Here is a 21,953-nt window from a genome sequence, read left to right as displayed (position 1 = left end):
ACCATTGTCATGCTTGGCCATGGCTGTGGATAAACCTGCCTTCAGGGATGTTATCTTGATAGAAAATCAAGCTGCTATGGGTAAAGTAGTATTTCTCCATTATCAGAGAGGAATTCCTACAATCCTCAGCAGTGCTAATTGTGGGTAAAGTGTGTCTCCCAAGACTGCGGACTTTGGGAACCTCACTTGATTCAGCCTGTTCATTCCAGGAGTGCATTGCAGGACAGGTAGTGCCAAATTTCATGTGCCCCAGATATTTTCCTATACAAAGACCAGAAAGAAATTGTCAGAGTGGTGGCTTCCATCTTACACCCTAGCTGATACAATGGCAAGGAATGAGCCCCATCTCTTGCTATGTTAGTTGTGATGGGATATTCCTTGTACTGAAGAAACCAAGTTGGTGAAAGCAGCTGTGCCTAGGAAGGCCAGAGGATGCTCCTGGGCTCAGAGGAGTTTCTTCAGCACCTTGAGAATCTCTTCTGGGGCCTCTTGGTGTGCTGACATTGATTTGACAGGTGGCACACAAGGAAATCTTCTCAAGCCAGGGAGGATTAATCAGTGACTCTTTATCTGGGTTCACAATTTGCTGCAGTAGAGCAAGGAGATTATGGCAATTATAAACTGGCTAATTTTGATAGTACTAACAGCAAGACCATGGTAATGTGCAGTTTAATGAGGACTAATTGGTACCTCAGAGTCTAGCCTGCTTCATGTCTGTTGCTGTTAAACTGTTTATCTCCTATGGGTATACACCAAGACAGCACCATGGCAGCCTGGCCAGTGTGGGCTCAGTTTAGGGAACGCAAGAGTAACCAAGTGACAGTGATGGTATAAATGTGTGTGCATGGTGGGGAGGGGGGGAGCTGCCTGAGCGAATCTAAGGAGAGGGACTGAATTTCTGCAAGGGACAATTGTTTTCTCAATTATCCAGAGTTTCAAGTACATTGGAAGGTAATATACTGTTTTATTGCCGTAAACCTTCTGCAGGAGAGAGACTATTATCCCTATTTCACAGAGATGCTGGAGGATGGATTTACCAAGACTATCATTTTCAAATATTGGAAAATATATTTATTCTGTAAATGTCTTGAACTTTTCATTTCAGAGAGGTGACAGAGGTCACAAAGGAAGTCAGCTGGAATTACTCTGAGTCACTTCTTTTGTTTAGTCAACCATTTTATTTTTTTTAAGGATAAGGCTGTTTGTCCTTTATATTTCTTGGCCAATTAAACTCTGTGAAAAGCCTTTGCAGAAGAGCAGGTGGACATCTGCCTCCCATTTACAGTTGCTGGGAGAGTTTGGAAGTTCTTGCAGCCAAGCCTCAATTTCTTCAATCACACTGCTCTGTCCCACTGCAGCCAAGGCAGGCACCAATGCAGTGGAAAGAGGTCTTATGGAAAAAGCTAGCACAGTGTCTTGTGCACAATGCCTTCTGCACAGACATTGCTTCATAACACTTGTCAGGTGGCAAAGGCTATCTCAGTGTCTGAATGACAGACCGAAATACAACAGGTGATAATGGAAGTCTAGATGGAAAAACATCCTTGTACCTTCAGAAGCTACTTTTTTATTATTATTTTTTTTTAAATCTCTTTTTATTTTTTATTTTTTTTTACTCTTATATACCTAAGTACTTTCCGCTTAGTGCTCTTCAAGCATTTCAAATCTCTGACACTTTTCATCTCTGAATTCAAAGAACCTTTGTCTGAAGTAGTAAAATCACCGGCTAGCTAAGCCCGTTATCTAGTGCAAGAGGATTAGTTTTCTTTTGATTAAGGAAATGACCTTACGGAGAGCATTTGGAAGGGGCACATTTTGCCTGCCATCAGCCATGTTTTCAAAGTGCAACCACTGCTTTATCTGCTTAACCAGAAGATGAGATTTTATTTACTTGTTTTCTCAGAAGATATATGAAAAGGATTTTAGGACTTGGCTCTCCTTGGTTTTGTATTAAAATCTCCCATGGAAATTCAGAGGATTAGACTGAAACGTCTTTTTTGTTTAGACTGGATAAGCAGGAGGACAAAAAGAAGCAGTTTACCAGTAGGGAAGGGAAAATGGTGTTTTCCTGTTGCACTGCATTGTGCCCACTGAGCTTGTTTCTGAACTCACCCACTCCAGATTAAACTCCCCAGGGTTTTAGGGGAGTCCCTTTGAATTCCTACCTGTCTGGAGGAGTTTCCAGCCCCCATTTTATGAAATATGAATTATCTTCCTAACTCAGCCTCTCCTAAATAGAGCAGAGGGACTTGTCAGCTTCCCAGCTGTTGATGGTTTCCCAAAGTTTGACATCCCAAACAGATGCCTCTGTCTGAGTGGCTTATGTGGTGGGGTGGGCTCCAGCACAGTCAGGGAAGGCATGAGGCATCCCATCTGGAAGCAGAAGCATGAATTATCTCTGACAAATAGCGACATGACTGTCCACAGAGATTAAGCTGGGCTCCTCAGGTGTCTGCTCCAAGTGGTACCTCAGGCCCCTCTGAGGACACTCATAGTCCTGATGTCTCTGGGGACCTGGCCCTGGGGCCTTCTGTCACCCTGCCCATGCCCAAAATACCATTTCAGTCCATCCCTCTGAGAAACTGTGTCACTGTTTCTGGGATGACACAATGTAGATTCTGCAGAAAACCCATAAATACAAATAACCATAGGATGCCAATGTCCACAGAAGTAAGATAGGTGACTAAGTCTGTCCTGAATCTTTTGGCTGTTTCTCCAGTGCCCCTCATTTTCTGCGAGCTGTGGTATAACCCATTACTTCTTCCCCAGTATCACACTGCACACAGCACTCTCATACCTTGAACATAAAAGATGCTATAAAAACCTAATTGTATTCTGTATCTGATGTTAGTATAATATTCCCTCAACTAATGGAGGAGTTTGCAGTGCCCATTTAATTTCTCTAATGTTAACTTTCTAGACAAATTTAGCTATGGTACAAAGGTTTTATGTAGAGCAGGATTTTTCCTTTTAATTTCCTTCCTGTTCTTGCTTTTCAGCTGAAGGTCTGATTCTATGGAGCACGTTGTTCTTCTTCCTAGGATGAATTCAGCAAAAATGGAAAGAAGCTGAAAGACCATTAGAGCTGCCTGTGTTTGAAACTTTCACTTTGACCCTTCTTGCAAGTTTGCATTTTTCCTAAGATGGAATATTTGCACCCTAGGTTACTGATGGCTGTGAACAAAGAAATAACAATTTTCCTCAGCAGCCCAGTGTGATGGAGAAATTATGAACTTATTTAAACTGCACTGCTTGAAATGCTTTTAGCTAGCTGTTAAGCTCTGCCTTTAAGTTTACATAAAGAATTAGGAAAAGTTTACCTACTCCAACTTGACCGTCTGAGGGCAGTGTCACCTAATACTTGCTAAAAGTGATGATGTCTGGTCACTGCATACTATCTGCGCTGCACCCACCCTGTGAGGATGTCATCCTAAACTCACAGATGTCAAAGAGAGACTTTCTTCAGATCTTAACTGCATCTTGGACTTGAATACTTTGCAGTCACTCTCCTGGGCCACAGTGTTTACTGATGTAAACATTTAACTGCACAGAATAAGTTGTCCTTCACTTAATTTTGTCTTTGTATTTAAAGGCAAACATATGTTTTGGAGCACAGCAAACCATGTGTCCTTCTTGTGGGTGCTTACATTAATTACATGCTTCCAGGCACTATCTCCTATATTTCCATCTCATCCTGAAACAATGCCTTCTGTTTGTGGTCAGAACATCTGTTTTAGGTAGGAGGAGATGGGAAATCCTATGGAAGGGACATCAGAAGAAAAAGAAATACGTGTCTTCTGGAATGGGTAGACCCTTCAGTTTTCTCCTCTGGACTTGAGGTGCATAGTATAGGGATGACGTGAAAAGGGGGATGGCACCAGGGTGATGGTGATTTATATCAGCTAAGAACCTGACATTATATTTATGGTTTAAGTAGGCTAGCTGTGAGCAACTGAATAGTGTCGTGTGTGTTTGAGCTTATGTACATACGAGGTCACATAGGATATAAAGTACATTTACATACAAATGTACCTCAAACCTAATCCTTCCTGTTTTGCTCAGACAGTTCAATGTGAATACCACACACTTATAAGTTCCTCTTTAAACTGTAACAGAAACTATTGCAGTGTGATTTCTTCTGGTGGGTAATGTCATAACAAGCTGATTTTGAGGAGACAAAAAAAAAAAAGAGAGAAACAAATGATTCAGTACCTCTCAGTCCTTCTCTAGCAACAAAACTATTTGACTGCAAAGGTCTAATCTATGTAAAACAATTAAGAGAAGGGAAAATAATAATTTTGAAAGAGACATGTAAGAAACCCAAAGGCAGTGGTGATCAGCACAGTAATCCCAATGTGTTAGAGTTGATCAGCCTGAACCTGTTTCCTACTTAAAGCATTAAATGTAGGAGGATCTTTCATATTTTCCAGATGATTAGTGCTGAGAAATCACACTGACTGCAGAAGTACAGTGATAGATACAGGTGGGTGCTAACATAGAGGTACACTTGTTTAATTAAACACCAGTCTATCAGATGATTTCTAGTGGTTGTTTAGGCACCAATGACCAGCCCTGGGCACTCATGTCAATTCTAAATGCACTGGAGAACAGTTATGGAAATAGCAAAATCTTACTGGAAAACTGATGTCTGGTGGGTGGGAAGTTGGCTCAACCCTTTCTCTTCTTTCATGCATTTTTAAAGACCTGATATCATGTGAAAACACTTGCAATATTGAACTGGAATCAGAAACATCTGGTTTAGGGTAGTACAGGCAGTGGTGAGGGAGTTGTGTCACTTTGTCCAGACCAATTACTAAATTACAGCTTGTCCCTCAGGTCCCCATTAAGATTCACTGGAGCTCCCCATGGCTGCAGCTTCCCCTCTGGGGAGCCTTCCAGCAGCTGCTGCTTTTAGCAGGCTGTTCTTCCTTCTGCTCCTTGCCTTGCCTATGAGTGGGCTCAGAAGTCCTTGCCTTCATGGTGAGGGTCAGTCTTTACCCACTCCCCTGTCCAGGCTCCCTCCCTTGGCTGATGTCTCAGAAGCACTACAACTGTGGGTCAGGGAAGAGAAGAAGTGCTGAGTTTCCAATGCTTAGTCTTTCTTCTCTCTGCCCCAAGGCTCTTGTAAGGGCCAAACATGGCCTTGATCTGTGAGGGAAGCACCAGCGGCTCTCCCGGATGCCTGCACCCACAGTTTTGTCTGTATCCAGAGCTGTAAACATCACCCTGAGCACTTTCTCAGGACGGACAAGGAAAACAAGCTGATTATGTGACAAAAATACCCAAAGTCCTGTTTTAATAAAACTTTGGAGAGCGAGGTCTGTGGGAGATACGAGCAGGACTGGAACCAGCCCAAGGCTGCACCTGTCCCATGCTGGGAGCCCCCTGTGTGTGGGAAGGGGGAGATTGTGGGCTTAGGGCTCATGCACTGATAGCAATGGGCAGCTTTGCTGTGTTTTGATGGGAATTGTACACAGAGTGCTGCAGTTCTTAATGAGGGGTCTCTCCCTCTCATTTCCCTAGTGGAGGAAGGGTCTCATCATGGTGACTGAACTTTAGTAAAACTTTGTAAATCCACAAAGATTTGTGTCCAGTTTCCTCCACGTTAGTGCACCATTCCCAGTCACTTTTGTGTCACTCAGGTTGTATAGCTGTATATGGCTGCCTTTTTGGTTGCTTTTGCCTGCTTTAAGAAATGCTGTTAGAAAGAGCCAGCCAGGATCCTACCTCTGACTTTTGTTTCACACCTCTAGTCACATCACTAAGTAGAACCCCCCAGATTGTGTCTCTCCTGGTTATTTCTTTGATGACGTTTTTTCCTACCTTACCTCTTATTGGTTTTCCCACCACAGTGCTGCAGCATTTAGCATCTGCCCTAAAGAGTTTTTTAACCTCATTTCCTTGAGTAATGATCTACACCAGTCATAAAAAGGAGAAATCTGAAGAAAACCACAGGTGATGGTATTCTTAAAGCAGATGATTTTATTTTTTGAAGAGAAAAAAAAATAGTGGTGAAATATTTTCCTGAAAAACACATTGGAATACCTTGTGCAGCATATTACCTGTACACAAAATAGGATGTTCATACTAAGGTGAACCACTGTGCTCTTAGGGCTCCATGCCAATTTGCTTGCTGATCTTCATATTGCCTGGGAGAAAAAGAGAAGAAGGTGGGAGGAGGTGATGGGCAGAGGCCATTGGCACCAGAGGGAGAAGGCTGAGATCTGGTGTTGGAGCAGGACAGGACCACAACTTTTCTTCTGTTGGTCACAGGGAGTTTCAAACTTGAAATTGTTTGTGGAGTGAAGCCATGAGCTGGCCAGATGGAAATAAGTCTCCATACCATGGTACATGGAAAAACGAGTTCATCATGTTCTGTCTTCACTTTGAAGCATTCTTGGCAAATTTAGCCACATCCTGGAAAGAGTGGAGGGGAGGAAGAGCAGAGGGGAGCCAGTAGGCAAATGGGGCTATGGAGTTTGGTTGTACAATGCTTAGGGAAGCTGTTCAGCTTCAAAGGAGAATGCCTGGTTGCTGAGACAGAGTGTACAAAATAATTATGCTTATTTTTTGAACCTCATCACCACTTTTCAGTATTTCTTTTACCACTGTTTTTGTTTTTGTTTTTCTGCAGAGTATAGTGGCAAGAATCCTTCCCCGACAATGGGGTGTAATGGTTGCAGCTAGATCTGTGGCAGGTGGGGCTAACTAAACAGTTGGGAAATAGCACTGCTTTCATGATTGGTGTCAGAAGGTAAAACACAATAAACTCTATTTTTGATATTACAGGTTTTTGGTTTTATTGTTGTTTGTATATATAGTTACACCAAAAATAGCTTTGGTTCATTTGTCATTTCCTTTTTTGGTTGACACACAGTATTTAGCTATTCAGTTCTCTGATGTTCCAGCAAATAGTCAGACAATTTTTAAAATAAATGTTCCCTTAGAGTTTGCATATTTTTCCTTCTGTTCATTTCTAGGTCTGGGAAATGGAAAGAGACTTCAGAAGCAGCCCAAGTTTATTTTAGAAGCTGAGCTATGTTTGCCTTTTTTTTCTTCCCCTTTACCACGGTATTGTTTTCTTCATTTTATTGTCTCAGAGTTGATGTCAGATATGATTTTTTCAGGGTATACTTTGGATTTTCAGGATTTCTAAAAAACTTTTTTTTTTTTTCTTTTCTGGATCATAGAAGTCAGAATCCCTTTACTGCCAGATGATTAATGTTCACCTTTGTTATTGAGCTGGATGGTCACTAGACTTTTTGCATAAATTTGATCTATAATGTCCTAGTAAAGCCATCCTCCTTCCTCTCTCTCTGTCTCATTTCTCTGCTGTTTACCCTGCTTTCCTGGGGAGACGGTGCTTATGCAACCTCAGCCTCCGTCTGTCACTTTGGTGACTTTTGAACTATGTCAATTTAAATCAAATTTGCGAGAGGTCAAGAGGGAGGTTCCTGCACATTTTATGGAAGTAGGAGGTCTGTTAACAGATGGCTGCACTAACAGTATTGGCCAAACTCCCGAGTCCTCCTGCACATCCTGTGCAGATTCAGGCATGAGGAATGGATGCTCTGCTTGGAGATGGATCCCAGGGTGACTCAGGGCTGGCGGAGATACAGTACTGATGTCCATGTGCTTTGTCCTGTGCTGTCAGAGCAACCACCTTCTCCTGCCTTGGGCTGTAGCCACTGCAGATTAGAAGTACTGTCCAGAAGGAGGGGAACATTTGGGGAGAAAATGCATCACTCCACCAGCTGGTGTCATGAATGGCCACTGTCCACCATGCCTGTGCCAGCTTTCCAGCCACCGACAGACGTAGCAGAGCCTCCCTCTTGGAGCAGTTGGTTGCCCCTGGAGGAACTGCAAGGATCATCTGACATTACAAGGAGGATTTTTAGAAAGAGAATGTCAAGAATGTCTACCTAGAAAGCTCCTCAGCATATATATATATCAGAGAAATGTTAGAACCAGTTTGAATCAGAACACGACACTGTGCATGCCTTCAGTGTACCATCACTAACACACTAATACACCTTCATGTGAGGCTCAGATGGCTGGAATTCACATGCTTGCGGTGACGCTATGCTGCTCAGTCCTTGGGAGTCAGTCCTGAATGGGCTCTGAACCCTCCCAAAACTCCCCAATGCCTTGAAAGCAACATACTTTATTCTGCACCTGGCAGTGTTTGTAAAAGCCACGCTGATCTCCACCGAGCACAGGTGTTTACATTCAGACACTGCTGTGTTAGGCACCTGAACATCATGGGCCAGCTGGTTGGGTGTTTTGGATCCTGCACTGTTAGTTCAAACATATTTTCATGGGCTGGCAGTTAATAGACACTGCTGCAAGCACACGTTTGCACTGTGTCTGTGTGCTGCTGCAGGCAGAGAAGTGCCTTGCTGCACAGATACAAAAGCACTGCTGAAGGCATTACTGCAGGTTTGGGAGAAATGTGCATTTTCAGTACAGGCAGTTTTCCTTTCTCTGCTCTCAGATCTATGCCTTTGCTGGGATTTAAGGAAGCCTTCAATGTCCTGACTCATTTCCCCATCCCAAAGTTTATTTAATAAAAGGGGGGCAGCATACACTTGCATGGCTCCAGGTACAGCTGGTAGGTTGCTAGCAGCCTAGAAGGTTTTATTTATTCCTTAGGAGTAGGAATAAACTGAAACATTTATATCCAACTGATTTTCGTATGTTAGACATCATCACACCAATAAAAACAAGAGGGGCTGAAGAAGCAGTGAGATGTGATTATTTCTGATGCTCTCGCTGAAGTTTTATGGTGCATTTTTTAGTCTTGATTATATACCTCGAGGCACAAAACCGGTTAAAGCAGATCTTATATCAGTTTACATTATTTCCTTGGCCTTACTGCTATTTTTTTCATAGAAAATTAACAAGGAAAAAAATGACTTTTAGGGCCTATCATTTCAGCAGATAGCCTTTCCTGCTAAAATGGTCTTATCTGCTGTAGTTTTTGAATGTTTGGCATTCATTGCTAGAAATGCTACCATTTATTTCTTATTCTGAATCCATCTTGCTACAAAATTCAAAGTGCATCCTATTTATAGTCCAATTTTGAAAAGATATAAACATGGATTCTTAGCTTCATGTATGACGCTAAATATCTACTTAAGTTTTTGAGGAATGCCCTTTTATGAATCACAACAGTTAATTTAATGCTGCATTTTTCTATGTGCCTTCGGTACTGCAATTTGATAAATCCAGAAAGAACTGATTCACCAGCAGAACTTTTCTTTCTGTTTCCTATTTCCTCATGACCAAAGAACAAAAATATGCCAGAGAAGTTTTAGCCAATTTGTGTTTGGGGTTGGTGGAATTGATGAAAATTATTAGTTACTGAAAACCTGAAACCACAAACTACTGCTTAGTTTAGTCCACAGAAAAACTTAAATATCAAGGGAAAAAGGAAAATAAAAAAGAAATTCATCTCACAGGTACATCAGTTAGACTAATTAGTAAACAACTTCAAAAAGAAAAGAAAAGAAAAGAAAAGAAAAGAAAAGAAAAGAAAAGAAAAGAAAAGAAAAGAAAAGAAAAGAAAAGAAAAGAAAAGAAAAGAAAAGAAAAGAAAGCTTTGAAATAGAGAAGCATGAATAAATCAGTGGTTATTAGTTATAACAAAATTTATTTTTTAAATTTAAAAATATCTTCATGTGGTCAGTAAATAAGTAAGGCAAAACAAGAAGTAGACCAGAATGCAGAATTAAATTTACAGAAACAGCAGAGCAATGAAACGAGAAAAATATAAGCTATGGACCAGAAAAACATGAGAAACTTGTGGAAAACATTGATTAGGAAAGCCAGAGTATGAGGATGATCTGACCAATGTAGGTTTTTTACTGGATTTGCAGATTAATATCTTTCTGGGGTGGGGGGACCTCCCTGTATTTTACATTTCTTACTCCATGTTCAGGATATTAAAGAATTTAGTAATTCCAATGTGTCAGCTTTTGAGTTTTACCTGAACTCCAGCTATCAGTTATCAAATAGTAAATACAAGAAGGATATAGGATATAATATACTGCCTGTTTGTTGCTTTTCCTTATAATGGCTTATGCATGACAGTGGCTGATAGTTCTGTGGCCAATTTCTTTAGACAGAAAAAAAATAAATCTAAAGTGCAACCTGCTCTGTAGAGAGAAATACCTTCCATTTTCATCCTCAAATCCATACATTTATACTGAAAAGAAAACCCATGAAAAAACAATTCCTAGATAAATAATAAAACGAACGGAGGTTGTTGCTCTTTTCTTGGTCCTTCATGCTGTTGCTGTCTTCACAGCAAAGAGCTGGAAACAGTAAATGACTCTGGCTGCCTGACAGTAACCTGGGGCTCCATCCTGCAGAACAAAAATGAAATCTAAGGGCAAAAGGAATGCAGGGTACAGTGTAGGAGAAAACTACTTAATGAATGTTTGTAATTGGGACATTTCTGGAGCATGCTTAAGCATGCTAGAAGACTGAAAAAGCCTCTGAGACCCCCCCCTGACTTTTCAGATGAGAACTTGAAAACTCAGTTTTTGCTCAAATGCTCTTACTACAAGTGTATTTTCAGATATGAGAAAAGAGTTGGAAGGGTACAGAGTAACAGATGACAAGTACGTGATAGTGATAAATGGGGGGGAAAAAAAGGAGCAATACAAAGATTGTACTTAAAACCCACACAGTTAATTGGAATCCAGTCAGTGCTTTCTTTCTTGGAAAAAGAATAATAATTCGTCTTCAGCTTTGGCAGAAGAACAGCATGCATAAGAGCAAATAATATTTGAAAGTAGAACAAGCCGACATGGCACCAAGTGAGATAAATGCTTATCTCATAATCATTAACTCCTGGCCTAGCTACTGCTCTGCATTGCCAAAAATTCAGGGGTTGGAGAGGAGTTATACAGGCTAAAAATAATAGTTCCGAAGAGCAGCATCAGGAAATACTTGTAACTGAATTTTTCTGTGATCACTGAAGTACTATAAAAACAAAGAAACAAAGAACATCTCCTCTTGGTGGTCCTAAATCACAGATTTGGTGTGATGGCTTCTAATTTTTGCTGCAGAAATAGCTAATGCCTATGTTATTCATAAACCAAGTGCCTGCTTTTGTTGGACAATCTTTTCCATCATTACCTGCCTGAACAAAAAATCCCTGCTGTTCCTAGAAGGGAGGGAAAGTGGTCACAGCAGCTTCTAGACAGCAGATCAAAAGTGTTCTGCACTCCTGTCTCAGCACGAAGTCGATCTACTGTGTTAAGCCATCTATTTAGCAAGATAACCATCTGTCCAGAGTAGGCTTGGTGAGGTAATGGTTTTATTAATTTCTTATATTAAGTAAGATGAGCAGATGAGTCTGCCTGTGGCATTCAGATATGAGAATTTGACCTTTACAAAATTATCAGCTTTCGTTTCTTGTGCAAAACATGATGATTTTCAGTGTATCAGAGGCATTACTGGATGATTTTTCCCAGGGCTTTGAAGTAAGCGTAAGATATCAGGGTGGTAGTTCTGAATTTGTTTTCACATCTGCAGAATAGACACTTTATAATCACCAAAGCTAATGCAGAAGAAAACAATTTCCTCCAGAATTTTTTATTTCCTCTCTGCTGAAGGACATTGATTGCAATTCACATGTTCTAACTTTGCTAGACAAAACTAAACTTTCTTAAAAATCCCATGCTTTTGGTTAGTAGAAACTGTCACTTTCCTTGATAGTTTGTTCAAAATATGCCCTGCATCCTGTTTTAAAATGGTGAAAGGGTTTTAAAAGGTAAAAGGGTGATCTGTTCTTTAGTTGCATTTCCTTCTTAAATTTCCACCTGCTAGTTTTGCCAGAGCATTTCTCCCTGAACTTAAAAGGGCCTCTAGGACTCAGCATTTTCACTGCTTAAAGAAGCCACATGAATGTTGCTTTGCTAAACTGTGCAAATCAAACTTCTGAAGTCTTTCCTTGTATCTCTTTTCCAGCCCTGAAATCATTTATACAGCCCTTATCTTCAGTATCTTGACACTGTCAGCATCTTTTTAGCAATGTGCTAAAGTTGCACAGAATTGCACTTTGAACAATGACTTCTATATTCATGGAAAAACAACAAAACAAAAAAAATGTATTTTGGAACAGATTTTCAGGTAAATTCAGTCTCCAGGATAACGAACAGCTAGGTAACACAAGCTAAGAAAAAAGAGTTTGTGTTTTATTTTTAATTTATTGTATGTAATTTGTGGAGAACATTGAAAATGCTGCTACCAAATACACTAAAATATTGTATGGATATCCCTTTTAGTTGCAAAAAGAAATGCCAACAACATTGCTCATTGTCTCCTGGGATTGCTCAGTCCCGGGATTGCCTGCAGTCCCCTGTGCAGAATGGCTGATGCAGACGTGCCTGGTAACCTGTGCCTTTTGTGCGTGTGTCTGTGTGTGTGTGTGTTCACTTGACTGCAATTGCTTCACCACACTGAGCTTTGTTGTTGTTGTTTTTAATGGCAAATTAAATGCTTAATTTGCCATTTCACTTTACTTCTGTTGTCTTCCACTGGATTTCAGCACACTAGCAAATATTTGGGAGGCAAGTTAACTGGTGTCAGTTCCATTGTTTACTAAATATTCCCTGGCTGCCATCAGCCCATGAACATCCTGATCATTAAATGATTTCCACCACCTTAGCTGAATAAAAAAGCAAAAGCAGACAGTATACAAACTACCACCTGTATGCTCTAGCTCACGATGCTCCCCCAATTCCTTTACTCTCTCCATCAGAGATGTGTGCCATGCACTGTGCTGGGGAGCACCAAACCCACCTGCAGCTGCACCAGGTGAGGAGTAGGCACTGACATACACTGAACTCAAGGGAGAGGAATGTCTGCTCAGCCTTCAAAAAGCTCAGCAGGTTGTTCCTGACAGTCAAACAGTTTTTGGTTAATTCTCAGTGCAATATCTGTGAAGTTGTGGGTGCCCTAGGTTGTATTTCTTTGCCTTTGCCACCCCAAGCTAAGCAAGGCCTGATGCTGTTAATTTGTACATGGTAGTGGGTCTGCAAGACCTTCCTGCATGGCTTCTGCATCTGCATAGGGATCTTCTTACCCATGGGACAGCTCAGGTTGACCGGAAGGTGCAGGGCCCCGTGGCTGAGCTATGGCTGGGGTCAATGTGTCCCAGTGAAACACCAGGAACAAGAGCTGTGCACAATGCATGGTATGTGCTGCACACTGTCCTTGCCTGCCCAGGAACTCTGCAGTGATGGCCAGGAAGAAAGACACAATCAGCTTCAATGCTTGGAGGAATTCGAACCAACTTAGGGCATGCTGTAGCAGATAGAGTGAGGAAAGGGACATTCCCACAGGGACAGGTTTTCCCCAAATTTACCTAAATTTGTTCTGAGCATATGGCTCATGTCTTACTCATTTGTTAAGTTTAGAGCTGCTGAAACACAATGCTTCCAGATATGTCATCTCGTCAGCACTGTGGGGAAGCATTTCAGATTGAATGGGGAAAAGAAACAGGCAGCCATTTAACTTAAATGACACATTGCAGAAATAGCCGTAAGAAAGCCATAGCCTGTTGGCTATTCCCTTTCCCCTTTGCTGGCATTTGGTGCCAAGGTTCACATGTCCTGAACTGCAAGGGCAACCTCATCAGTTGACAGCAGATGAGGCCCTTGAATTGCTGTTGAACAACAGCATTGGGTGGTGCATGTTGCCTTCAAATAGACCTTGCAGCTGAGGGAGCACAGCACAGCTATGCTTTTGCTTTACAAACCTCTTCCCAGAAAATCCTAGATATAAACAGCCCAAACATTAATGATAGTAGAGAGAATATACACAACTGGGAAAAGCTATTTAAAGGACTACCTCAGGAAACTGGTGTTTGTTGGTATGTTTTGAACAAGCTGATACAGAAAGATAGCTTAAAGGCAATAACAGCTGTCAGGTCAAAACCCAGAATATCTGTATAGCCCTGGTGAGCTATGACTACATCTGTGGAGCAGAAAGTTGAAGATGTAAAAGTCACTGCTTCAGGATGGGTACATCCTGGGGCAATGCAAGCTGCTGGGTGCACTCCTGGTCTCTGGGGTCCACACAAGGCTGTGGGATTTGTCCTACAACTCAGCTCTTTGCATGTGAAGATGCCATGCTGCACAAGGAGCTGCTTGCTCTTCTTCTGGTTAAATGAGAGGGCTTGGTGTGCTGCTGTGAGGGCATCCACTCTTTTTGCCACTACAGTACACTTCCAGCCACTTATCTTTTCTGTAAGATGCTGCTTGTGTGGAGGCTATGTTTTCTTCTCACCTGTGATGTGTCCCTGTGTGTGGGGTGAAGGTAAGGATCACTTGCTTTTATGAGCCTGTCCCATGGGCTCCCCTGGGATGAGAGAGGAGCCTGTTCCAGAACAGCTGGATAGCTGTGTCCTGCCCCCTTGTGTCCTTCCTGGCTCAGGGAGAGTGGATGGTCTCCTGCCTTCCCTCCATCCCGAGCTGATGTGTCTGTGCCTGACCTTGCAGATCCCTCTGCAAAAAGGTAAACATTCTCATAAATAAATGAGCCCACTGTGCCCATACACTGCTCTTTGCTGCCAAGTGATGAGATTGAGGCTTTCTGCTAACAGTTTTCATTCATGGAAGGGTGTTATCTGCTTTCATATTACACCTGTGTTAGACCTACCTTGGTGCCAATGCTGAGGAGAGGCATGGCACACAGTGAATGATTCCCATATCCAAGGGTTAAAATCGTATGAGCCTGTAAATAAAAATCCTCATTCTGCAGTGAGTAGCTATTAACAGTACCTGCATCCTGCTTGGAGGTGGCTGAATCATGCTCTGAGAGGAGGCCCCAGCCTAACTGGGTCCCTTAGGGTGTGCTGGGAGCTGCCAGGCTGGGATTCAACTGGGGCCGAGTTGTACCAGGGCTTTCTGTAGTGGTTTGGTGGGGCTGCTTGCTTCTTGAGGGGTCACCACCTCTGTTACCAGACTTTTAATTTCACCCTCTGTGAGCCCACAGTCCCCCTGGCTTTGTCCCTTCTGTGCCTGAAGGAGAAGCTGCCCCTCAGTGGAGGCTGGCCTCCTACACCAATTGCCCCAAAAGGACCAGGGTGGGTTTCCACCTGGCATTGAGCACACCAGGGAGGGGATGGCGGAGAATATTATCAGCTTCTTTAGGCATTTAAATTCAGCTGCGAAATCTCCATTTGCCTTCACCATCATGTCACCACAGAGGTGACATGGCCTGGATATGGATGTGGGTACTGGACCCTCACAACCAGGGCAGCGGGGCACGAGTGCTCGGCAGGGCCATCACGCGTGTGCCATGCGCACCCCGGCCTGGGCACAGCCTTGTCCCCGTGTCTGGGTGCCCTCGGATGCCTGGGGGCTCTGAGCTGGGCCAGGAGGGCTTGCAGCCAGCCCAGGGTTTTGGACACCCGATCAGGTATCTCGTGTTTCTCTGCTGGAGCCATGCTGGCTCATGTGTTTTAAGTCTCTTCCACACTGCCCAACAGGCAATGAGAGAGGAGAGCTGCACTGTAGGTACAGACATGAGCACAGATGCTGCTGGTGTCGAGGTCCCAGCTCTCATCAAAACCATGCAAAGCTTTCTGCTGCAGCCCTAAGGACTTTTATTTTTTATTTTTATTTTAAACTTCATTTGATTTTTTTTTAAACTTAATTAAAAATAAAATAAAATTAAAATAAAGACACTGTTCCTGTAACTAGCATGCAGTTCTTACTAAACAAAACCTTGCAAATTAATGGCAGAAATCATGCACATTTTATAAAGTTGAAACAGCTTTAAAAGGGAGAGATAAGTTCTCAGACACATTGTTATAAATGGATCATCAGAACTGCAAGGGAAAACACAGAGAGTGCAAGGGAAAACACAGAGAAACACAGAAAAGGGGACTTTTCTCTGATTTTTGTTTTTTCTCTACTGTAGACATTTCTAAAGAATGCTTCTTTTCCTTTAAAGATTGCCAGACCTCTTCTTTAGTCTCTTGCTGTTCTTGATTTTTATACAGAAACAGCTAACTTACAAATGCTGAATTTGCTGTATTACAGACTTTGAAAGACAGAAACTGATTGTTTAGTTTCTGGAGTGACAGAGGTTTGTTTTTGCAGATGACAAGATGTATCTAATTACAGTATCACATTTGTGGTATGAGTCCTCCACTGACAATTTTACCTGTCCAGTGTAATTATTACTTGCTGTCTAACTTCATTAGAAGTTATTCTCTTTAGAATTGTTTTGATATTTAGGAGCCAGAAGATGTAATGTGAAGGCTATTTCATTAAAGCTCACTACAATCTGGCATATTTCAGATTTTTACAGGCTGCTCTCTATAAAACTGTGTATGTCTATAGCCAGAATATGTGCAAGGCAGAAGTTTATCTGTTTGCTGGATCATTGCTGAATTTTTTTGCATGACAAAAGAGCATATGGTTGCTAGCTTACCCAAATAGGAGGAGATAAAGTCATTCTTCTTAAAGGAGAAAAAAAAAAAAAAGATATATGCTTTTTAAAATGCTTTTAAAATATACAAGTAAAATGTTAATGTGAATAATGCTAAGTCAGCTTGCTCCAACTGGGAATCTGCCCCATGTAGTCATAATCAGAGGGATGGGCATTAATCTGTTTATTCAACTGCACAAAGTTCAGCAGAATAACTGTTCTCACTAATTGCTAATGGGTGAAATTGCTGGTGCTTATAGGGAGACATTCTGGTAACAGATAATTAAGCGACTAAGTATTTGAAAATGTCAGGAGAGAAAAATGATCTTTTCACCTCACTGAGTTCATTTCTAAAACTGTGTCAGCTGAGCTCACTCTGCTCCCTTACAGTTAGCCTGTAGCTCTGCTGGGAGAGCAAAGAAAAGGAAGGAAATTGGGGAAAACACCTTATTTTGTACCCCCTTTGCCAGCTGCTGCCTGTGCTTGAGGAGAAGGGCTCCAGACATCAGCTGCATTCCCGGCAATGTTTTGCAAACTGTTACAGGTGGCTCTCGCTTGCACTGACTTTTACAGATGGGTCTTGATCCTCCTTTGTTTCATGGCTGAAAGAAGTCGCTCCTTCCCAAGAGCAATGTCTCTGTGCTGCTGCACCCAGGAGGCTCCCCTGTGGCTGAGACATGCTCCTGGTGCCTCTCTTTTTAAAGAGGTACTAGAGTGTGGGTGGGCAGGTTTTCAGCTCTACAGAAGGGGAGAAAGCATAGGGGCCCCTCTCAGACTTTGCAAGGTCTTCTCAGAAGGAGAAGACAATCCAGCCAGCAAGAGGACAAGAGCCCTAATGTGGTATTTTGGCCTCTCCACCACTTTTGAAATTCATTTCTGTACATGCAATAGAGGTCTGAACATGGCTGGCCAGTGCACGGGAGCACTTCCCAGCTCCTTGGGCCTCAGGGCAATGCAGCAAGTGCCTGACCTCCTGGCATTTCAGCAGCCTCTGGGGCAGCAGTATGAGCCCCGGGCACAAGGGCAAGGCCACTGCAGGCAGAGCTTCAAAAGCTGACATGTCACCCCAAGGCCACAGCACCTGCTTCAAATCTAGCACTCTTTTTGGCTGAGGATGTGGGACATGCTCCTTCTGCTCACGCTCTGCTGCAGCCCCCAGGAGGACTATGCATATGAAGTGCTGGCTGGCTCCTGGGGTCACGGATTTCCTGGCAGCAGCAGAGTTCAGATATCTCTGGTAGCTATTTCCACACATCATCAGAATGCCCCCAACTCTCCGGTCTCTCATGTGTGAGCCTGTCCTTTCCAGCACCTCTTTGCAGTACAATCCAACGTCACCTTGCAATCCCCTGTAACTCAGGTAGGGAAAGGGCAGGGTATTTCCCATATTTTGCCACTGAGCATATATGGGTGTTTCTCGTTATATCTTGGTGACAGTGAATTTGTGATGAAAAGCAAGGCTTCCACCATAGAGACCTTGCACTGCTAATTCCCAAGTGTTGTCACTCCAGGTATCACCCAAATTCACCATTTCCTGCAGCCCTGCCTGCTCACCCCTTAATGGTGGCGTGCTGATGCAACATGGAGCACTTGTCTAGTGAAGGGTAACTGTTACAGTGAAATATAATATTGCAGAAACTCCTGCCTCCAGAAATACCAGTACATCCTTGTCCATTTGCTCCAGTTGCACTGAGCAGAGTGCAGAGCCTTGTACCAGGGTCTGAGTGCTCACTCTGGACGCTGGACTGCGTTAGTGTTCAGCTGAAGTGAATTTTTCTCAATAGTCTGAAAGTTAAAAGCCTTTAAGTTACAAGGCTGTAAAAAGAGTGACAGATGTAGTCCATTTTGAAAAAAAAAAAAAAATCTACTTTGCTCACACACATTCTTAGCCCACTCCAAAATCTCCCATCTCCAGTAACACTGCAGCAAGCAGATGAAAGCCTGCTCTTCGAGATCAGCCTCATACAAAGCTGGCCAGGGACAACAGAACAGCTACTATGGGCTTTTATCAGACCCATGTTGTTTGTCATGTGAATAAAATGCAAGGCAGATGTTCTCTATAAATGATCTCCAGTGATGGGGGATGAACAAAAACACTGGTTCCTTGCAGCTGAGGGCATGGCTGGAGGGCTGTGTGTGAAGCCAAAAGCTGTGGGCACTTCACAAATGGATATTTGTGCCAGTGGTCTGATAATGTATGATGCCCTGGGGCGAAGGGCAGGTTCAGGTGCGCACAGTAAGGGGTTGGGCTTTTATCATGTCCCACCGTTTTCAGTCTGGTTTGCCCGTGACATGTGCAAAATAGCTGGGTGAAAAACAGGCTTTGTGATTGTGTGGACAGTTGAAAACAAATATGGTGGGAAAGCCACCAAATAAGCAATAAGAAAGCTTGAAGAATTTTACTGAATTAATGCCAAAATGCTGGCTGACCTTTTAAAGCTATTTCAGCTTCATTTTGGCTTTAGTTAATGTTCTCCAAAACCTTTTTCCCTTTTTAGGGGGGCACTTGGATCAACTTTAAAGTGGAGAACGGTGTTTCAAAATAAGGAATAGAGAAGTTCAACATCGAATGGAAATGGTACAGCATTGTAAAACAAATCTCTGCATGTCAAAGCCACAGAAATTATGAGCTTTGATATACTTTTGCCATTTTTTTTTCCTTGAAAACTTATCAAGTTTGACCCAGTTCCTTAAAATATTGCTATTTAACAGATCCACTCGTTGACAGGAAGACTCCTTCCCCACCTAATCCAGAGTTAAAGCAGTGAGCTGCAGTCCTGTGAGTTAAGGTGTTTGCATTGGGGCTGCAGCAGGCTCACGTCTTCCTCTGACATAAATTCACCAGTGAGACTTGCAGCTCAGGGAAGGGTAAAATCAGTAGAGCTACACAGTTGTAAAACCAGAGCTACTCAGTGGGGAATCAGGAATAGGCTTCTAATTTTACACCACGGGGGCAAAGAAAAAGGAGTTTAAAGTTAATTAAAATCAAAAGAATCCCTTTGTAAATTATGTCTGAGGATGTCGGAAGGGAAAGGACAGAGGCAAATGAAAATTTAAGAAGGGGAATTTAACTAATTCTGGTAGAGGCTGGTATTGCTCACCTTCAGCCTCACCGCCTTTCTTACAGCTGAGGGGTGCTGCAAATGCAGAGTCTGCTTCCAGGATGCTTGAGAGGTGTGGAGCCCACTGCCCTCTGACAATGAGAAGTCAGAGGTTGGACTAGATAGTCTTGTAGGTCCTTTCCAACTTCGTGTTTGTATGATTAAATCAGAGGAGCTGCACCCACCCTGCAGGAATCAGGAGGGACCTGCTGTCTGCAGGGAAGCTGTGGCTTAGAGCGTCCCTACTTCCATCTCCCTGGACAAGGGGAATTATAATTCTGCCCTGGAGATGCCACCCAGCACCAGCCATCATCCAGCACCTCCTGCTAGTAGGAAGCTTCCTTGCACAGCCTGGAGGATGCTGTCTCCAGCACAAAACCTGCACAGGTCCACCTGAATGAGCTCAGTCTGGTGTTAATCCGTTGCTGGGCGCCATTGGCCAAATTATGCTGTCACCTGCATAAACCTGCATAAAGTAGCTCCACTACTTTGTCTGAGATAATCCAGATTTATGCCACACTGATTAGCAGCAGAGTTTGTTCCTGTGATTTTATAATGCCGTGACTGCAGGTTTACTAGTCCTCAGGGTCTGGAGCAAAAGTAGTTGTATTTACTTGCTCTGAATTTAAAGCACATTTTGCTGTGGTCCTTTAACTAAAGCATCTTTCGGAAGTGTGGATCTCTCAGATCAATATATCCTCTTCTGCCAGTGAATTGTAGCTGAACGTCCAGAGTCATGCAGGACCCATAAAGTACCAGTCTGTAACAGAATTTCACCTTGGTGTGTCTAGCATCTCCCAGCGTGTTATATAAGGCATTAGTCCCTGACCTTTCAGAGCTCAGCAACCAGCAATCCCACCCATCTGCAGGCTGCTTTGTTGCTGCTTCAGGTGGTGGGTAACCCACTGCCTTCCCCTGGGTGAGTTATTACAGCACATCATCACCCTGTACCAATGAGATGAATCAATACCAAAAATCCCATGAGTGCATTTTTGGTGGAAATATCTGGAAACACATTTTTCCACCTCTCACAACCAGCTTTTTAACAAAACCATCTGGATTTTCCTGACTGTAGGTGACAGCTTTATATGTAATTGGGAGTTACCTGCAAAACCTTGTCACAACTATGAAGTCCAGCAGGATGGGGATTTGCCACATACATCTCTCTGGGAATATTAACTACTAACAGCACTTGGCTCCCAAACCATAAAACCTCTGCCTGTGGAAGGTGGCTGCTAGGGCCAGAAAGTCACTTTGCAAACATGGAATTTGGGATGGGGACAGCAGGCATACAGTAAACATAAGGATTTATTTCCATCTTTAATGCTGTTTTATTCAGGTGCTGCGATCTGAAAAGAAAGGCAAAGCTCTGAGTCCAGCTGGGGAAGCGATCCCTGGCAGGACTGAATGATGTCCTGCCTCCCGAGTTCTGGTTGTGCTGCTCATCATCCCTGTATGATGGAAAGAGTCGCTGCTGCAATCTTTCTTGAAAGCACACTTCGGCTGCAGCAGAGGGCCTTAAAGCAACAAAATGTGACAACTCACTGAAACACGCAATTTAAATAAAAAGTGGAGCAGACAAATAAAGGCCTCCAATGAATAGTGTTAGTTTATAATAAGAAAGGGAATTGTAATTTAGTCATGGTTGAATGTTTCCCATTTCCTCTTACTGCTCATAGCCCCTCTTTGTAATTGTGCTTTTGTGGAGAGAGAGGTGTTGGGATTCTCAGGGGCTTTGGGAATATCTTTTCTTTATCCTGTAAGCACCTGTCTGTTCCCTCCATGGCACAGCCTCTAATCCTGCCCTGGATGCAGTGAGACAAAATGAGCTGCTAATTTCATGGTTGAAGTCAGAAGAGATAATATCTGCTCAATTCCCTGCATAAAAGCTGCTCTCCAGCATAAGCCTCCTGGAATTCTGCTTTTGTGGCCCCAAAAGGATCAGGATACGAAGATCTGGTCAAGTGGGCACAGTCTCTGGGTGTACTAAAAAATAGAATGACAGGGTTGCTTGATACTAAATAAAAATTTTAATAAGAATTGAGTCACAGAAAGCTTTTTGTTGCCTTCCCTTTTTATTCTCAACGTGTGCTCTAACCATGCCTGTGGAATACAGCTTGTCCGTGCACGTAGGTACAATCTGATTCATGTTGACACCTTGTAAAGACTGGGGAGGTGTTATTCAGGCAGCTGCAAGGGCACTTCTCGGAGAGTGGGAAGGAACACTGTATTATGCCCCCTCTAATGTGAGCTTTTAAAGGTTACCGTATTTGTACAGCGTGTTCAAAGACATCAAACTCAGGCTCCAGCAGGAAGCAGAGTCAGGAGAGGGTTAAGGAAGGCAGTGATGCCTGATGTTAACATCTTTCCTCTTTTTCAGCTTTGTAAAAGATAAACGCT

General features: G+C 42.8%; 1 protein-coding gene across 3 annotated transcripts in view; it reads left to right on the top strand.

Moving 5' to 3' along the window:
* LOC106017260 (uncharacterized protein K02A2.6) overlaps positions 1 to 21,581 on the top strand; it is a 69,534-nt gene extending 47,953 nt beyond the window's left edge. For 2 of the 3 annotated variants that reach the window (XR_011805880.1, XM_072031374.1), the window contains one exon: positions 3,000 to 6,788. The gene's annotated coding sequence lies outside the window, so the exon portion shown is untranslated. Of the gene's footprint in view, positions 1 to 2,999; positions 6,789 to 20,892 lie in introns of those variants that run through there. The other variant, XM_072031375.1, reaches the window with a different exon arrangement.
* The last annotated feature ends 372 nt before the right edge of the window (positions 21,582 to 21,953 follow it).

The sequence above is a fragment of the Anas platyrhynchos genome, chromosome Z, assembly GCF_047663525.1.
Source record: "Anas platyrhynchos isolate ZD024472 breed Pekin duck chromosome Z, IASCAAS_PekinDuck_T2T, whole genome shotgun sequence".
Lineage (NCBI taxonomy): Eukaryota > Metazoa > Chordata > Aves > Anseriformes > Anatidae > Anas > Anas platyrhynchos.
The sequence above is the reverse complement of the archived record's forward strand: the minus strand, read 5'-3'. Positions and strand labels throughout refer to the sequence as shown.